This window comes from Mauremys mutica, chromosome 3, assembly GCF_020497125.1.
Source record: "Mauremys mutica isolate MM-2020 ecotype Southern chromosome 3, ASM2049712v1, whole genome shotgun sequence".
Classification (NCBI taxonomy): Eukaryota; Metazoa; Chordata; order Testudines; family Geoemydidae; genus Mauremys; species Mauremys mutica.
The window spans coordinates 75,791,640-75,811,697 of record NC_059074.1 but is presented as its reverse complement, the minus strand read 5'-3'; the positions used below and the strand labels follow the sequence as shown (position 1 = coordinate 75,811,697).

At 43.3% G+C, this 20,058-nt stretch overlaps 1 long non-coding RNA gene across 2 annotated transcripts in view; it reads left to right on the top strand.

The window, feature by feature from the left end:
- The first annotated feature begins 926 nt into the window (after nucleotides 1–926).
- The window catches only part of LOC123367295, a 66,319-nt gene continuing 47,187 nt past the window's right edge, over nucleotides 927–20,058 (top strand). For both annotated transcript variants that reach the window (XR_006578396.1, XR_006578395.1), the window contains exons 1-2: nucleotides 927–1,054; nucleotides 2,205–2,337. This is a non-coding gene — a long non-coding RNA (uncharacterized LOC123367295). The remainder of the gene's footprint in view (nucleotides 1,055–2,204; nucleotides 2,338–20,058) is intronic.

Genomic DNA, 20,058 nt, shown 5'->3' with positions numbered 1-20,058 from the left:
TAACCTGGTTCAGTAACATATTATGAGTTATCAGAACTGGTCAGCAACGTTTAACAAAAAATTGTCATTTTATTTCCTTTTTTTGAGTGATTCTGCTATTACTGAGCATGGTTATTGTGCTTAACAGAAGGTAGAGGAGGAAAAGAAGTTTACAGTCTAACCCAGACAGACAATCTAGTTCAGACACAAATGAAACACTGGATCACCATGGACTGGGAGATCTGATTCCTAACTGGTGTATATAGTCCTCTAAAAGGTTTTTTTTTATGGTGGATTTCTCATGGAAAGATGCATGGAGGATGTGTGTTTTAAGGAACAGTTTGAATGAAGAGAACGTTGGTAGTCCAGCAGTTCTCAGTCACGTCAAGTATAATTTTTAACTGCTGTTGAAAACTGAGCCTACTCTTATGTATGCCTATCACATATGGTGTACCTCATCCAGGGCACTAAATGCCCCAGTAACAACTCTGTGGGTAAAACCATACAATCACTATGCTCTTGAATGAACTCTCACAGGAAAATGATGACACAAACACCCTATCACCTGTGGGTGAACACTTTCAGAAAATGATTACTTAGTATCTGACCTTTCCATCTTCATCCTCAAAGGAAACTTGTACAACACCTTCAAAAGATGAGGATGGGAGTTAACATTTATAACATCGCTAGACATTAAAAATCTTGGTTTAATAAAAACACTGGATCTATGGCTTATTACAACAATTGGTACTCCTGGGGGGATTCTGCGTACCTGCAGAAAATGCTCCTCCTGCAGAATTCCTGTGCTTTCCTGCAGAAAATGGCAGGGAAGTTGCATGTGTGTGGGGGGAGGGCGGAGTGACCATGGGCTCAGTTTAAACAGAGGTAAGGCCTGGGGGGGCTCAAAAGGTTACATGCAACTGCCCCCTTCTCATTTCTGCAAACACAGAGCTGCCCAGCTGAAGGACTGCCTCTCTGCTCTGCTGATTCTGCAGCTGAATGCTGCCACCTGGGTCCTAGTATCAATTGTGATCCCCTTCTGTGTGCTGGGAGCCTTCCTGTTTTCTGTGCACAAGTGAGTGCTCATGATGGGACTGGGTAAGAGGGGGTGGGGAAAATGAGGGAAGAGGGTCGGGTGGGGGAGTAGGGCAGGGGGAGGGGAATGTGGGAGTGAAGAGAAGGTGATGGCAAAGAAAAGGGGAAAGGGGAATCATGGAGGAAAGTGGGAGCCCGGTTTGCAGTGTCTCCTCAGCAGCAGCTAGGGCTCCCCCGTTAAGCAGGCCCATCAAACCCTCACCCTGACAAGCCCTACGTCTCTACACCTGGACCCCTCTGATGAGCCCCCCATGCCAAGATCCCCACCGCACTGATCCCCAACCAGCTGCACCTTGGACCCTCCCTACGGGCAGCAGGTATAATAGGCCAGAGGAGGCTCTGCCTCCCCTAGAGCAGCCACTGCCATGGGACCCCACTTGCAGGTTTGGCAAAGGGAAATTTTTGCTTTTTATTATGCCCTACACGGGTTCTGGGGCAGCTGAGGTGGCAGTATGTGTTGTTCAGCTTTCTGGGTTCATTAGTAATCTCCCTGGACTCCAGGGAGATTACTGATGAACCCAGGATGCTGAGTAACACATACCACCTCCTCAGCCGCCCCAGAACCTGCATGGGGCATAGAAAAAGCTCAGGTTTTTCTTCTGGAGAAGAGAAGAAGAGACGAGCTTTTGAATTTTTGCAGGGTAGCTTGGGGTCTACAGAGGGGAGGCACAGCTGTGGGGGCTTCGGCCAGCCTGGGGCTCCTCTGAGCAGGTTGGGGAGGGCTCCTCTGGCTGCAGGGGGAGAGGCAGCAGGGCTTCTTGGGGGTCCGCTGGTGGAGTGGGGAACAGGGAGTGGGTGTACAGCATTATTCATATATTTGTTTTAATATGCATGCTCTGATTTATGTCTATGTGGTATCTTGTATTATTTACCTGGGAAATGGTAATGTCAAAAATTTGTTAAAATCGCTATCTTGAATGGTGTCCAGTAGTTGTTTGGCAGCCATGCTGGCTACCCTTCTCTTTGGAACTTTGGTGCCCTTTTGTTTGAGTTTGGTGCTCTTTTGTGGAAAGGCGGCAAAAGATCTGGTCAGGTGATCGCTAATCTGTCTAGAGACTAGAGGATATAAAAGCGCCCCCCCGGCTCTAGGGTGCTGGCCTCCCTAGCGGCAGCTTGTGTTCGTGTTGTAGGATCAAGAACAGCTGGAAGATCTCTGAGAGATACCACCACAGCTACTTACCTGAGAAGTGATCCTGAGCCTGATCCAGTAGTCATCAAAGGTCCAAGTCCCTCCTGCACCACTTGTCATTCCCAAGCTCATTGGTAGGTCCGGATCCAACATCTCGAGGCTGAGGCAGACGATCAGATGAACTTGGATCTGTAAAGTATAAGTATCTCTATCTGTCATTTGTAGAGGGAGAGGGTTCTAGGCTTCAACATGCAGAGGGCTAGCTCAGTGGTTTGAGCATTGGCCTGCTAACACCAGGGTTGTGAGTTTAACCCTTGAGGGGGCCATTTGTGGATTTAGGTGGCGATTGGTCCTGCATTGAGCAGGGGTTTGGACTAGATGACCTCCTGAGGTCCCTTCCAAACCTGATATTCTATGAGTCTATGCCCATGCAAGCCACTGAGATATTTTGTCCATATACTTACCTTATGTTAAATAAAGCACTTTTTTAGTTTACCTTTTCTTGTCCCATATCCTTATTTGCATTGAGATCAATTAGGTGCTAGATCCTAATTCAGGGACAGCCATACCTGTGATTTCTTAGCAGGGGTCCATAACATCTTTCTTTTCTCCCCCCACATGATACATTGTAACAGGGGCTCTGGCCATGGAAGGGGAGGGTTCAGGCTGCAAGGGAGGGCAGAGGGTCTTGGGGCTCCAGCTGCGGAGGGAGGCCCAGGGGGCTCTGGGTGCTGAGGGAGTGCAGGGGGGAGAGGGTCACGGGGCGGTGAGGGGGCGAGGGGATCTGGAGAGGGGGATGGAAGGGGTGGAGCCGAGGGCTAGCCTCCCCTAAGGGGGGGCTCCACCTGCCGCCCATGACTCCCCCCCCACCAAGCTCCTCTTCTCTGGCACCCATTCTATTGAGCCCCCCACACCCAGACCTTCGGACTGAGCCCCAACCACCTTCCCCTGGATCCCCTGCAGAATCCCATTGTCCCTGCACCAGAAGCCCCCAATGAGCCCCTGTGCATCCAGATCTCCCACTGAGCCCCCCTCACCCAAACCTCTCACCCCATACTTGGATCCTGATGGGCTGAGGCTGCCCACCCGCTCCTGGTGCACCTGGCACAGAGGGGAAGGACCCTGGGATGTTTCTGAGGCAGGACCAGCCCTTACACTGTGTCAGAGTCAGGTGCAGCCTCACTGCTGAAGCCTGGTCTACACTACGCGTTTAAACCGGTTTTAGGAGCGTAAAACCGATTTAACGCCACACCCGTCCACACTAAGAGGCCCTTTATATCGGTATAAAGGGCTCTTTAAACCGGTTTCTGTACTCCTCCCTAACGAGAGGAGTAGCGCTAATATCGGTATTAACATATCGGATTGGGGTTAGTGTGGCCGCAGATCGACGGTATTGGCCTCCGGGCGGTATCCCACAGTGCACCACTGACCGCTCTGGACAGCAATCTGAACTCGGATGCAGTGGCCAGGTAGACAGGAAAAGCCCCGCGAACTTTTGAATATTTCCTGTTTGCCCAGCGTGGAGCTCCGATCAGCACGGGTGGTGATGCAGTTAAAAATCAAAATAAAGAAAGAGCTCCAGCATGGACGATGCGGATGTGATCGCTGTAAGGGCAGGCAAATCTGTTCTATCAGCGCTCCGTTACAGAAGACGAAATTCAAAATCATTTTTTAAATATCTCCAGACAGATGCCATAGCAGGGACTCAGCGCACTGCTGCGTGACAAGCGTAACGGAAAGCCAAAGAATCAAATGGACGCTCATGGACTGGAGGACTCAAGCTATCCCACAGTTCCTGCAGTCTCTGAAAAGCATTTGCATTCTTGGCTGAGTTCCAAATGCTTCTAGGGTCAAAAACAGTGTCCGCGGTGGGTCAGGGCATAGCTAGGCAATTTACGCACCCCCCCACCCACCCCCGGAAGTGAAAGGGAAAACAATCCTGTCTTGACTCTTTTACATGTCACCCTATCTTTACTGAATGCTGCAGATAGACGCGATGGTGCAGCACTCAACACCAACATCCTTGCTCCCCCCACGCTATGGATGGCTGATGGTGCAATACGACTGGTATCCGTCGTCGTCATCGTCATCATCAGCCTATTGGCACATGGGGCAGTGCAAAAGGACTGGTAACCATGCTGACTAGCATCCATCAGGTCGATCAAGGGCGCCTGGCCCTAATTTTTCCTGGTAGATGGTACAATATGGCTGATAACCATCATCATCATAGCAACAGGGGGCTGAGCTTCATCAGCCCCCACCCTTCATGTGTAAAGAAAAGATTCAATTGCCCCTGGACTAGCAGCAGGATGCTGGGCTCCTCTCCTCCACACTCCTTAATGTCCTATGTGGACTATCATAGCAACTGGAGGCTGCCTTCCACTCATTTCTCACTAACAAGTATTCCTGCATTCTTTATTACTTCATCACACAAGTGGGGGGACAATGCTATGGTAGCCCAGGAAGGCTGGGGAAGAATGGAATGAACAGGTGGGGTTGTTGCAGGAGCACCCCCTGTGAATAGCATACAGCTCATAATCTATGCAGAATCTGACACAGAGCAGCTGTGCTCTCTGGTTCTCTGATACAGTGGTTCTCTAGTACACTTGCCCATATTCTAGGCAGGACTGATTCTATTTTTAGATACCAAAAAGGAGGGATTGACTCAGGGAGTCATTCCCAATTTTGGCTTTTGCGCCCCTGGCTAAGAGCAGCCAGGGGCACTTATGACAGCAACAGATGGAGCAGTGGAAAAGGACTGGTAGCCACGATCATCTTATTACCAATTTATGGTATGGTAGATGGTACAATATGGCTGATAACCATCTCTGCTATCATGCAAAAGCAAAAGCATGATAGTAGCTTTGTAGCGCTGTGTAGCGCTGCTGAATCGCCTCTGTGAGCGGCATCTAGTACACATACGGTGACAGTCACAAAAGGCGAAACAGGCTCCATGATTGCCATGCTATGGCATCTTCCAGGGCAATCCAGGGAAAAAAGGCATGAAATGCTTGTCTGCCGTTGCTTTCCCAGCGGAAGGAGTGACTGACGACATTTACCCAGAACCACCCGCGACAATGATTTTTGCCGCATCAGGCACTGGGATCTCAACCCGGAAATTTAAAGGGGCGGGGGAGGCTGCGGGAACTATGGGATAGCTACGGAATAGCTACCCACAGTGCAATGCTCCAGAAATCGATGCTAGCCTCGGACCGTGGACGCACACCACCGATTTAATGTGTTCAGTGTGGCCGCGCACACTCGATTTTATACAATCTGTTTTGCTAAACCGGTTTATGTAAATTCGGAATAATCCCGTAGTGTAGACGTACCCTGAGTCCCTGTACTGGGGTAGATGGGGGCTTTAGGGTGATCTCCCACCTCAATGCAGTCAGTGGCCTGTGCTCCCCACTGCTATGCTGGAGCCACATTTATTTATTGACGAATAAAATTTGCAAAATGTTAAAATATTGTGTGCAGAATTTTTAATTTTTGGTGCAGAATTCCCTCAGGAGTAAATTGGTAACCCAATGATCTCATTTTTTTGTCCTGTGACTGCAGGGGTGTTAACAGACCACTTCACCTTGAACGGTCCCTTAGAATATGTGCTAACTCTTATGCTAAACAATTTGTTCCACCTTGTATTTAGCAGTAACACTCTGAGTATCTTTCCCAGACCTGAAGACCTCTGTGTAGCTTGAAAGTGTCTTTCACCAACAGAAGTTGGTCCAATAAAAGATATTACCTCACCCACTTTGTCTCATTTTGTGTCAGTTTTGCCTGCACATTTCGAGTTATCCACAGCCTTTCCTGGACTTGTGAACTGAATGTGAGAAACAAACGCCAGTGGCAGTCATGCACTGAAGTGCTTAGTGAATAGACCGTAACTAGAATATTAATGTATTTATGGCTTCTGCTGGGAACAGGATTCATTGCTGCCCATATGCTAGCAAGAAAAGATTGCTGGTCTTTCCGTTTGTCAGAGGTGGGGTGGTATTAGCCAGGGGGACAACACAGCAGGCAGCAGCACTGGCATGTCTCGTATACTGCTCATGCTGCAAAGGAATTAAATCCAGTGACTTCACTGGGGTATGAAGTAGTCCTGTAAACCAAACAACCTGTGTTCTGCCAGTACAAAGATAACCTAGTTTGTGGAGTTTCGGCGATGAGTTGCATTTGGTATCCAATTTAAATTCTGAAGATGGGGGTAGGTGGGTGGGGGAATGTAGCTTGCACTTTTGCTTATCTGTAGCCAGTTAAAAAACATCTCCAAGTTTCTATGGACTTTGGATGAAGCAGAAAAAGCATATTTTCCCTGTCTCTCCTGAAGCATCACACCCCACTTTGGGAACTTCATTTATATGCACATCATATGCAATCTGACTGACTCCTACTGTACCTTTGAACAGATCCAATCAGATACCCATATGCATGTAAATGAGCCTCCCAGAGCTGTGCTCTCAGTGCTGAGGAAGAAGAGTTAAAGAGCAGCCTCTTCTTGAAACTTGTTACAGTGACAATCTCATGCTAGAAAACACAATAAAGCTTCTCTCCCCCTCCCCTCCTTTTTTCCTTGCCACTGTGAATGCCAGGAGAATGCCCTGTAACTCACTTTTCCAGACGGAGGTAATTTATTTAAACATGGATTATTTGAAAAATGGGAAGGGATACAGGGCTTGATTTTTAATCCCTGCTAACACAGAGAAAAGAATGCTCGTGTCACAACTCAGTGAGTGTAAAAATTAAAAAAGGCTGAGACTATTGTTTGAAAACAGGCAAAATAATTAAAATTATTATGGAATAATCACATATCAGACAACAACCTCCCACTCTTATGAGCAACAACCAAAACAGCTCCTCCAAAGCAGGCCCAAGGGCAGAGGTTCTGTATATCATTCAAAGACCATCTGTCATTCAATTCCTGTAGCCCCTTTCCACTATTCTAGGGGCAGGCTGAAATTTAGTCCTGGCATTTCCTTTTCCATTTGCTAACAAACAGCAGTGATGGCAGATAAATATGGCAAACAATAGGCGTTTGTAATGAACTGGAAAGGGATATGGATTTTTGGAACTAGTACCTAGAAGTTTCTGGTCCTATGCTAGGCTCCAGGGATTCCCAAAGCCTGGTTCTGCCATGTGGCTGCACAGACAGACATCTGCAAGCTGGGCTAGGTTTTCAAGAATACAGCCAACCTGCTAAGGGGCTGATTTAAATAAGATCAAATGTAAAAAAAAAAAAAAAAAAAAAAAAAGACTGAAAGCTAATTTAATTCCAGGAAAGGATAAAGAGCAACACAAAAGGTGCAGAGATATATGGTACAAATGATGCAAGGTGCGCACATCCTAATAGTAATCTCCATTTTTATTCTGTGCGTTTCTGATTCTTTCTATTTTATATTTTTCTGTGTAAGAACCAACAGCAGTGGATCCTGCTTTTGCATTGTGCTTTGCAAACTCAATCCTGAGAATTACTGTGTGTCAGTGCGCCTTTGACCTTTATTTATTGTTTTGGAGTGTAAAATTGAAGTGTGATTATGTGGCTGCAGAGACAGAGTTAAAGCTAGAGTTAAAGCTGAATGATAGAATTATTAGCTGAAGCTTGAATAAATATAGTTTCTTTTCACAATTTAACTGTACCTGGAATACTCCAGCTAGCCATTTCAAATTATTAGTGATCTAAAGTGCGGTCATAGCTCTGTTTGGTTGGAAGAGGAAGGGTGGTCTTGTGGAAGTACTGATACTCATCCTGCTGACATTTCATGTAGATAACAAAATATTCTTGTCCTGCCTCTAAGAAGCCATCAAGGGAAATAGGAATGCCCTGAAATGAGTCGCATCCTTCTTCTTGGACCAAACCGAAAGAGTCGTTATGCAAACTATTCTGCCATCTTACCTTTATTGTCCAAAGGCGCTGTCCTCAGCAGCTATCTGAGGCTTTTAGGAGAGCTGGTGCCACCAATACACTTACAGCAGTCTTCTCTGCATCTCCTCTAGGGCAAGTATAAATAACACCATTGTCCAGTTCTCATGTTTACATGAACTCAGCACCTGGACAAAGAGTGGAGCGCAAGTCAGATTAAAGTCTTGCCGGTCAGAAGAGGGAAGTTCTTTGAAGAACTTGCCTTCTCCGTAACAACCCTCACTGTCTGAGGACATAAAGCCTTAGATTAAGTTAGAATACGTCCTTGGGATCCTTTTGGATTCTTCACAATGCTGTCAGATGCTCAAATAACCATGGTGACAAAAAAAAGTTCACTTCCTTTTGCAAGTTGTCAGAAAGATTGTGCATCATCTCATCAGATACAGACCCGGCCATGCTGATCTAGGCATTATTGACTTCTGGGTGCAACCTCTTACATGTAGGAAAGTAACCACAACACCCTGAAAAAATTCCAACTTGTACCCTAAAAAATTCCAACAACTTATTTGTTCCACAGCACAGGTCACTGTGAGTGCATCATCCTGGTGCTTCACTCTCTGCACTGACTTCACATTGAATACAATTAAAGCTCTTTTTCATAGGATTGAACCAACAGGGAAAGGCTTGTGAGTGAAGGAGACAGAACCTTCACAGGCACTGCACCTAGACTATGGAACTTGCTTTTGCAAGGGATAAGAATGACCATGGACATCATGACTTTCAGTCCTAAATACAAAACTCATCTCTTCTTAGCTTTTTCTCAGTAAGTTCTTTATAGACATATAACTTGCTCTGTCTTGGAGAGGGCATCAGAACTGGACACAGTAGTCTAGCAGCAGTTGCACTGGTGCCAAATAAAGAGGTAAAATAATGTCTCTACCCTTACTCAAGATTCCCATGTTTAAGCATCCTAGGATTGCATTAGCTTTTTTAGCCACAGTATTACACTCAGAGCTCATCAGGGGTGGCTTTAGGGATTTTGCCGCCCCAAGCACGGCAGGCAGGCTGCCTCTGGCGGTTTGCCTGTGGGAGGTCCGCCGAAGCCGCAGGACCAGCGGACCCTCTGCAGGCAAGCCGCCTGAGGCATCCTGCCTGCCGCCCTCGCGGCCCCGGCAGAGCGCCCCCCGCGGCTTGCCGCCCCAAGCACGCGCTTGGCATGCTGGGGCCTGGAGCCGCCCCTGGAGCTCATGTTCAGCTGATCATTCACTAGGACTCCAAAATCTTTTCCAGAGTCACTGCTTCCCAGAAAAGCATCCTCCATCCTGTAAATTTAGCCTACATTCTTTGTTCCCAGATGCATACCTTTATATTACATATACAGTTTATATAATTTATATAATTTATTTACATTTATATTTAACTGTATTAAAATTCATATAGCTTGCTTGCTCCCAATCTACCAAATAATCCAGATGGCTCTGAATCAGTGACCTATCCTTTTCATTATTTACCACTCCCTCCATTTTTGTGCCATCTGATGCAGTGATGATTTTATGTTTTCTTCTAGGTCACTGATAAAAACAGTGTAGAGCCAAGAACTGATCTCTGTCAGACACCCCTGCCCCCTTCCCCCCTGGAAACACAACCGCAATGATTCCCCATTGACAGTTACATTTTGAAACCTATCAGTTAGCCAGTTTTTAATGTATTTAATGTGTGCTGTTAATTTTATATCATTCTAGTTTTTTAGTCAACATGTGCTACTAAGTCTAACCCCTTACAGAAGTCTAAGTATATTATGTCATCACTATTAACTGTATCAACCAAACTTGTAATCTAATAAAAAAAAATCAGGTTAGTCTGACAGGTTCTATTTTCCATAAATCCATGTTGATTTGCATTAATTACATTAACCTCCTTTAATTCTATATTAATTGAGTATCAGCTACTCCATTATCTTGCCCAGAATTGATGTCAGATTGATAGGTTTATAATTATCCAGGTGATCTCATTTACTCTATTTTAAAAGTAGATACAACATTAGCTTTCCTCCAGTCTTCTGGAACTTCCCTAGTGGTCCAATACTTATTGAAAAGTAAAATTAAAAATCCATTGAGCTCCTCAGCCAGCTCTTTAAAAATTCTTGGATGCAAATTATCTGGACCTGCTGATTTAATTATCTTTAACTTCAGTAGCTGCTGTTTTAACATCCTCCAAAAATACTAGTGGAATGGAAAAAGTGTTATCGCCATACAATGAGACTATATCTGTTTTTTTCCCCAAGTACAGAACAAGAATATTTATTGAACCCTTCTGCCCTTTTCTGCATTATTATTATTGATGATTCTACGATTCCCATCTAGTAATGGACTAATACTATTGTTATGATTCTGTTTGTTCCTAATAAATGTAAAACTCTTCTTATTGTCTTTAACTCTGATCATTATAGATTCTTCTTTGTGTCCCTTATCAGTTTTCTACAATTCCCAACTTCTGGCATATATTCATTACAATCAACTTCCCCTTTCTTTCATATAATTTTTTTATATTTGCCTTCACTTCCCCTCTAAACCATGTCATTTTTTAGACCAGTATGGCCTTTTCCCTTAGTTGTGGCTTTTTCGGCATCTAGTAAGATGTTAAATGATTGCCACTTATCATTCCCATTTTTCTGATTACCGGTATATTCTTCCTTCCAGTTGATTTGGCTCATAATTGTTTTCAGCTTTGTGAAATTTGCCCTATAAAAGCACCAAGCATATATGTTACTGCTCTTGAGTTTATTCTGCTTGCATGTTATAAATGTGATCAAGTCATGATCGCTTGTACCTAAGCTACCTTTAATTTTTAGTTCTGTGATAAGTTCCTCGTCACCTGTTAGGTTTAATAAAGAATTCCTCTGCGTTGGCTGCAACACTTTTTGAGTTAGGAAATTGTCTAGGAAATATATCACTCAAATTGAAGTCCCCCTTGATCACACAGTTTTTTCCCTACACATTGTAGATGAGTGCGTAAAGAGGCAGTCATTCTGTTCCTTAGTATGATGTGGTGGTCTGTTACAGTCACCAACTAGTACCCCATCTTATGCTTTATTTATTAGAACAATGATCCATAAGCACAGCTGCCTCTGATGCGTCTGGTGCTGTATGTGGGCTATTGGACTAGATGGACCTATTGTCTGATCTTCTACAGCAATTTCTATATTCCTATGCCTTTTGGGTTTATTTAATTAAAAAAACGTGTTCAAAATTTGTGAAGTGTAATCTCATATACATCATGCGGGTGCAACAGGAAGTGTGGTTAGCTTCAGATTACTTTAATTATTGAAGCATTGTTTAATGGCATCATAGTATTTTCAATATTTTCCTGTCCCATCTTTTGTGTATCCTAGCAGTCTTTGTTTTTCTGACCACCACTGCACATTGAGCAGAGGTTTTGATCCAGCTGTTCACAGTGACACCCTGGGCTTTTTCCTAAGTGGTTACCCTCACAAAACCCAGCATTACAAAGGAGAATAATCAGCTAATGGTGTGTGGATTTATCTACAAGGTTCAAACTTTCTATCTGACAGTATGTCTACACCAGAGCTTGGGTAAACATATGTGTTAGGACTGATCAGGGTAGCATGCTAAAAACAGAAGTGTAGCTGTGGTGGTGTGAGTGGCAGGACGGGCTAGGTGCCAGAGCACGATCCTGTCTGAAACCCAGGTGATTAGCCTGTCCCACTGTTTGCACTGCATCAGCTATGCTTCTATTTTTAGCATGCTAGTTCAATCAGAGCTACTGCAGGTATGACTGCCCAAGCTGGAAATTACTCCACCACCAGCTCCAATGTACTCACATCCTGAGTTTCTTGGCAAAAGTAGATTCAGCAACATCACACCACACTCAACCAATTTTCTTTGTTTCCACTTTTCTTAAAACATGCATCTGCTAAGATTGTCTGGCACAGGCAATGCTTTTCTAATAATGTACCTCAAACTGGACCAGGGCCTGGGGACCATCTCTGTAGAAGTCAGGGCAGTTCAGCTTCCTGCTTTGAATGCAAGATCTGCAGGGCAAGGGCTGCCTCCATTTTGAGTGAAAGTCACTATTGCACAGAAGACTAGTACAAGGCCCTTTTTTTCATCTCAAAATAGGGTTAAAAGTGACATTTGAGTGGCGCAGAGGCTTTGTACTTGTCTTCTGCAAAGGGGTAAATTTCACCCTTTGTGCCTTGTAACAGCACCAAGAAAGTTGTTGGCAAATAACAAATAATAGCAGGGAGTTTAGATGCTGTTTCCCTTCACTTGCTAACCTTGTACCTCACTGCACTCAATTATTTTTGGAAGCTGCATTTTTAACGTGGAAATGTTCCTAAAAGAAAATAAAAATGGAAGATGGCAACATCTTTGAGTCTACTCAGAAAACTGGCCCATCAGAGTGAAAGCAGGGTGGAGGCACAGAGGACAGTGAGGAGCAAAGTCAGAGAGCTAGTAAAATGTGTAATTGCAGACTGAAGCAGTTTTACAACTCAACTAATGCCCAAATGGTCCAATTCATTGTTGCAGTGAACAATAGGACTGGTGGCAGTGAGAAGATGCTGGTGAATGGTGTTGGAATCAAAGCACTGGAGATCGATTTTTCTGTTTTATACATAGAAATATGACAGCACTGACAGTGGTAGTAATGCAGGCTTGCCCATGTGCCCTGTTGCTGTGCTTCTGACCCGATCTTCTGGGAGCACTTCTAAGAAGGAGTACCTCATCTCATTCAATCATTGACCTCCCTTCTGAGTACTGCCCACAAGAGTGTCAATTAGTGCTAATTGTAAGAGGTTTATTTAGTCATGTGGCCACCTGTCCACTAGGAACTGGACTGAGATCACCAACAAATCCTAATGAACAGCTGTCAGAGTGTAGTAACTTCCAGTCACGGATGCCCAGGGCTGGATTTGAAGAGCAAGTTAAGATGAAAGGCAAACTGAATGGTTTCAATTTTTAAATTGGTAGCATTCCTTGCAGATGAAATTCCCCAACAATTAGCAGTGTCCAACATAACTAATCTTTTAAAAGAAAGATAAAGATTTGTTGTTTAGCTAATTAAATTACACCATCTCAATAATTCCAATATTTGTATTAAAGAGTGTAATTCAACAAAAGTCACTTATGAGAACAACTCTCAAAGGAATGTATTTTCACGTTGATGCTCACATGTAACTTCCATATGTCTGAATGGGAATGGTACATATATAAGCATGGGAGGATATGCTGTATCACTTAGACCTGCTTTTAACATAGCAGTAAAAAATATTTAAAGTCAATCTGATTTCTCTGCTGAACTTTTAATTTAAACTTAGCTTTTTGATGTGCATGCTGAATTCTTCTAATAGGGGAATATACCCAGTGATGTATGGACTGAGGGTTAGAGTTACTGTGAGAACCTTGACAACATTCAAAGATATGCCTAGGAGAACTGAAGAGATGGATTTAGTGCTGCATTCCCAACTCAAATAGTTCACACACACTTTTCCTTAAATAATTCTAGTCTGGAAAAGTGACTGGAAAAAATGGTATCTTTTTGCTCAACCATTTCTTCACCCTATGTGTATTCAGAATAATATGTTGACTTTAATGATGATAGTAAGTTTTTAGCTGCTTTTTGATTCTGTTGGCAGTGCAAAACCAGCACAACTAAAAGAGAAGAAGATTGATTCTATCCCTTTTCATGTACTATCAACATTATGATTTGCTAAATTCCAGTCAGTTACATCAGAAGCTAGTGGAGTTGTAAAAATGTATTAGAAGGCCTAAATTGACTGGCAAATCTTTATTACAAATGATGATGCATGAGAAGGAAAGAACCTAGTGCGAATCTCAGATTCCAGGCTGAATTCTCAGGACTGGCAGTTAGAAAAACTTCCTTTTACTTGTAAACTGAACACCTGAAATACAGAAAAGGAGAGAGAATAAATATAAGACACCAGAATGCCAGTTTTAGAATAACTTTTCACAGCAGAACTTCACTTTAACTTCCCTAGATATATATATGTGTGTCTGTCTCATGGGGTTAATCGAGGCTTTTGATTATAGCTAGAATGGTAGCAACTTACATGATTAAGGTTGCAGATCCATTTCCATTCCAAACTCCTATTTTGAGTCACTCATAACTGTCCAAATCTCCTGCCTATTGGACTAAAATTATCCAGACCTGGTCTCTGCACAAAGTAGATATTTTGGAAGTCTTGAGTAAAAATGGCTCAGTTGTTTTTGAGTATGAGAAAAGTGAGGAAAATATAGACCCCCCACCATTCTCTAAACATTCTTACAATTGTTTTAAATTACAGGCCTACAGGCAGTATGGCTGGGGGTGGAAAGTTTCAGTGTGGCAGGGATATAGCTTTCACTCCAGAGAAGCGTAGCACTGGAGCTGGGCCAGGGTTGTATTAGTTTCTCTGTAACCAGTCAATGACAGGTGGAACCACAGCTCCCACTGATCTCCTGGTCAACCACTACCCCTCTCCCAAATTCTACTTCAGCAGGTTGTGTGGGGGTGGCCCTGCAGACCTCATTCCCCTGCAGCATAAGAGATGTGACTTTCTGCCACGGCCACACAACCTGCCCTCTAATTCACACAGCAGAACTACCCTGGTTCTAATATGTTTGGGGAAATTACACAGCTGTGAAAGAGGAGGCAGGATTTGGCCTATTATACCAGGGGTTCTCAAACTGGGGTCGTGACCCCTCAGCGGGTTGCAAGGTTATTAGGTGAGAGGGGAAAAGTCACAAGCTGTCAGCTTCCGCCCCCAAACTCCACTTCGCCTCCAGAATTTATAATAGTGTTAAATGTAAAAAATTTTTTTCATGTATAAGGGGGGTCGCATTCAGAGGCTTGCTGTGTGAAAGGGGTCACCAGTACAAAAGTTTGAGAACCACTGTAATATAATCTTACTTACTAAGGAGGGCTAGGTTATGTTCAGTAAAGAAATTACAGGAAAGTCCATTCTGGTTTGGACAGTCTAATGCAGTGGTGGGTAACCTGCGGCCCGTGAAGATAATCCACTGGCAGGCCACCAGACAGTTTGTTTACATTTGCATGGCCGCCCGCAGCTCCCAGTGGCTATGGTTCGCCTTTCCCCTCTTGTATCAATTCCTATTTTGTGTGAGTGTGTGAGTGAATCCACTTCCTGCTCACATTTTCTGTTCCCTAAGGCCTCTTCTTTACAAACTGTCTCCAGAGTGATTCAGGATGCTGAAGCAGCTGATCACTGTATAAATCTTTCAAGACTGAGACTGTTACAATGTTATGCAGTATACGAAGCTGAGACTGCAGCTGTGCTATCCTGTTGTTACAGAATTTCCTGGGACAAAGAAGCAGGCTTTATCCATGGATGGTCTCTTTAATAAAAGGGTGCTCTGTGAACATTAGTAAGTATTTGAAAGGTTGCAATTATTTGCGGTACATATATATTATATTTATAAGCGCTTTTGTGCCAAATACCAGAAAGTACAGCTAAGTAGTTTTAGGATTTGGTCAGACAGTAAGCAGCAGCACTTTGCTTCCAAAAAGACACAGGCTGGAGAACCCTTGTAAACATATATCAGATATTGTAATACAGGCAGTCATATTATATGGAAAAAATTACTTTTCTGAGCAGGCAAAAAGAAAATTAAATTAATTTTGCCCACTTACAATTAGTTATCACTGTAATGGAATGTCTGGATTTTTTTTATCTCATCTTCTTTTAGGAAGAGACCAAAAACAGTTGTAAGCATATCAAAATAAAGAGTTGAAACTGAAAGTGTTTTACAACCTCACCCACTGTGGTACTAGTGGCATTCAGTGAAATAAAGGCAACCCCAATATTGAAAAATACTTTGTATGTCTGTAGTGCTTTTCATAAGGGGATCTCAGTGTTTTAAATATACTTCTAACCCAATACTGTGATGTAGGTAAGGCATCTATTGACCTATCTATATATTTATAGTGCACTAATTGCTATGGTATCTGCACTTCCTCAGTCAATGATTTTAAATAATAAGATTCTACAACATGAGACAACTTATCTTGTAGGAAAAGAAGCACTTAGAATACTGGTGTCCTCTTCGGTTGTTGGGAGAGTTTGTTGCTGTATAACTAAGTGAAAAACCTTCCATGATCATTCTCTTTCATCACCTGATTTTTTGACACTGCCGGTTACTAGCTTTCTTTTCCTTTGAAAGGAGTTATCTCACACTTGAACAGACTGTCATAACCCACTTGAATTATTGCACTTCTCTGCGTAGCTGATGTGACAGGATGATTTAGGACCAAAGTCTGCCATCAGAGCCACATGGCATGCCTATGTTTCATTAGGCATGAAACATCTTAAAGCGGACACCTCAGTTAGGGCCTGATCCATAGTCTATTGATATTAATGGAGACAAACCCATTGACTTCAGTGGGCTTGGGAGCAAGCATTTATTTTCCAGCCTAGCAGGTTGTTTTCTCGACCGTTCTTGTGGGAACTGATCTCACACACAGACAAATCTTGGCCAAAATTAAGTGGAATTACCCTTTTCCCCAGAGGAGGAACTGGACTCTGCTTTGGACAAGTAAGTGACAACTAACCTTATACTGAGTAATATGCAATAATTATAAATTATTATTATTTTATAGCACCAACCGCATGTTATGTACTTTTGAATTCCCTCAGCTGCATAGGGATGAACAAAGCACTTTGGCTAAAATAGAAACCATCTTGAACTTTCATTCAAAACTATCCCAAACAGATTTTTTTTTGAGGTTTGACTAAGTTTGGTTAATGTTAAAAAATGCATCTATTTTTCATTTTTGACTCCCCCATCTACACATTTTGATTCTTACTAGAGCCACAAATTCCAGAATACGGGGAGAAAGGCTGCTCTTTCTAGTGTTTCTAGCCCAGGTGGAAGAGAAAAGTATTGAAAATTTCACAAGAGATCTTGTCTGTTTGATATTTCTTGCTGAAATTTGTAGAATCTATTGATCTGATTTTTTGGTCAAAGTTGCAGAGCATCCACAACTCTAAAGTCAGAAAGAGTTGCTCAGCAACTTTTGAAAACCAGGTGAAAAAGTTTCAATACTGTGATGGGTGTTCACCCCACACAGGGCCAGAAGGGTTAAGATGGGAAAGTGGGCCAATTAACTGCCCAGGCTGCACTTGGAGAAGGAGACAGGGAGCAGGGATTTAAGTAGAACAGTCTCAGCTGGGCAGGAAGAGGAGGGAGCCTACATAAGCCAGGAAGGTGGCAACAGAAGGGGGCTGGAGGGAAGGAGTCTTCAATCACTCCCTGGGAAAAGGGAGGTGTATCTGTGGCTAGTGGCAAATAGCCTACAGTTATTCTCTGGGAGGAGGGAATGTGGCTTGGCAAGCCCAGAGAAGTGGGAGACCCAGAGAGGTAGACAAGGCTCAGGGGAAAGAGCAATGAGGTATGGGGTAGGTCAAACCTGGGCTGCCGATGAGAGTGCCCCTGAGCGGGGACCCGGAGTAGACTCTGGGTCCAGGTCCCCCTACCAGTCACTGATAAAGTGGCACCAGCAGGGCAATGGAGCAGGAAGACTGCCTGAGCCCATTTGTCAAGAAGGACTTTGAAACCCTGGAAGGTGGGAACGCATATGGTGACCTGGCTGGAGGGAGAAGGCTGCAGTTCCTGGAGTGAGAGGGGTCCACAGGACAGAAGGACAAGGGGAGGAACACCACCGGTGAGGGCGCAATGCATGGTCAGAGCTAATCAGTGGGAGGTGCCCCCAGTGGTGAGTGCAGCCTGTGACAAGCACCCAAAAGTTAAACTGCTGAGTCTTTGGGATTCATGTATCACTACAACAGAGATGTCAGTATATTTCTGAATTTAAACACCTGCAATATAAATACCAATGTCTTAGGCTAAGAGAGAATCTGAAGTTTGATACACTCTTTGAAACAGACTGGAAGGCCAGAGAGGAAGTTGCACTAAACAATATGGGAGACGACCAATGCATGGATGAACCTTTTGGAGAGAAAACAGTAGATTTTGAACATGAAGAACTGTCTTAGTGTTCGGTGACAGCTTTGTACATGGGGTGAGGGGGAGGGGGGAGTTTTAGGATGTAAGACTAGACAGTAAGCTCTTTAGGTAAGGAAAGATAAGGAATTCACTTTTTGCCATATTGAGTTTGAACTGGAGATGGGACATCTAGGAGGGTATTAAACAGTGAACTATAGGAAACTATTATATTTTTTAAACAGAAAGAACAATCATATACTTTCGGTTTGAATTATTTTTATTTCAGATTAAGGGAAGCAACAAATCAAGAAAACAAAGAAAAGTCCTCGGTGACAGATCACAAGTCTCTTCTGTAGCATGTTGAACCAATCCTGCTTTCCAAAATGGCAGCTGCCTCTCCATACAGCCAAGCTACTTAGTTTTCTATGTACTGCACCTTTACGTTTCTAAGCTGTAACATAGCTACATCCCAGAGACATAACTGAAGGGATGAGGTCAGAGAGCAGGGTTATGAGTTAGCTGACTAGTGATATGAATAGATGAGTCACCTAAGGATAGCATCTAGAGGGAAACAGGAAAAAGCAGAGGACAAAGACCTGGGGAATATGGCTAGAGAGGAGGGAGGAGATTGAGCCACCAAGCATACAGTGTGATGATTGGAGTGACAGGAGAGCAGAGAGTCTCTGAAGTCTTGGGAAAAGAGAAGCAGGGATTGATCACCTGCATCAAAGGAGGTGAATGGATCAAAAAGAATGAGAATAGAGAAGACACCCTTGTAAATATAGCTTTTGAAAAATACTTTAGGTAAAGTGTGTGAAAAAACGAAGATTTTACTAAATCTTTTTAGAAAAGGGAGCACCCTGTAGTAAACATGAGTACTTTAACAGGGCTCACAAATCCTACATTTGGGTACTTAGATCAGTACTCTGGAGCAAAATTTTACACAGGTAAATATAGATTTAAGTACTTTGTGGCCAAATTCTCACCAGATATGCACAAGCATAGTTCCCATTGATGTCAGTGGAAACTACATTTGTGTACCCCAAGGCAGAATCTAGCTTCAGACTCTGAATATGGATGTCTTATTCAGACATCCATGTTTGAAAGCTGAGTCCAGCACATCACTTTTGTTCTGTCTCTCTCCATTTTTCCTCCTGTGTACCCATGTGTTGGGTTTTTTAAGCATAATCGTGGCAAAATTTTAAACATAAGATATAACCATGAGGAAGTAAAATCTCTTTTGATGAAAAGGAAGCAGTGAGAAATAAGAGATTTTCTCTCTCCTGATTGAAAATAAAATACAGGAATAGTACTGGCATTGTACTGTGTTATCTAGCATGACAGAGTTCAACTCTAGAACTGTCAAGCGTAGGGTCTACAGCTGTGGATGAGGATTCTGCTAATTTTATGAAGCTCTACTACTAATTTGAGGTGTCACTTGTGCATACGTCAAGGAACATTTCAATGTTCATTTCTTGTCACACCACTTCTTAAACCAAGGTGCCTGGGGCCCTTCTGCTCAGTTAAAACAGAATATACAGTTTTCCTCCTCAAAGGTGATTGTTAAATTTAAGAAACATTACATTCATATACTTTCAAAAATCCCTTTGAAGTGTAATGAGGTAACTGATTTCAGTGAAGGAGAATAATTTTAGCCTAGATGTAGGGATGAATTGGACTGACAGTTTAGAAACTCTAGATTTGAAAACAAAGACAGTGGGTCAGTTTCAGAGGTGATGTGGAAGCTGGTTTAATTTAAACTCCCTGCTGACACCCACTCCCCAACATGTAAGGGAGTCTAAATTGGTGTACCTTACATGCCTAGGAAAAAGGAGTAAGTGCTTGTCTACATAGGGGGTATTAATTCTCATCTCTTTGAGGTAATGATCAATATTAAAGCTGCAGTAATAGCATGCACGTGGGATGGTGCTCCCTCTTTCAATGAGCATGATGTACACATGGCGGTGGCTTCCTGTCTACTAAATGCGTGGCCTTTAGTTCTCTGCCGAGCA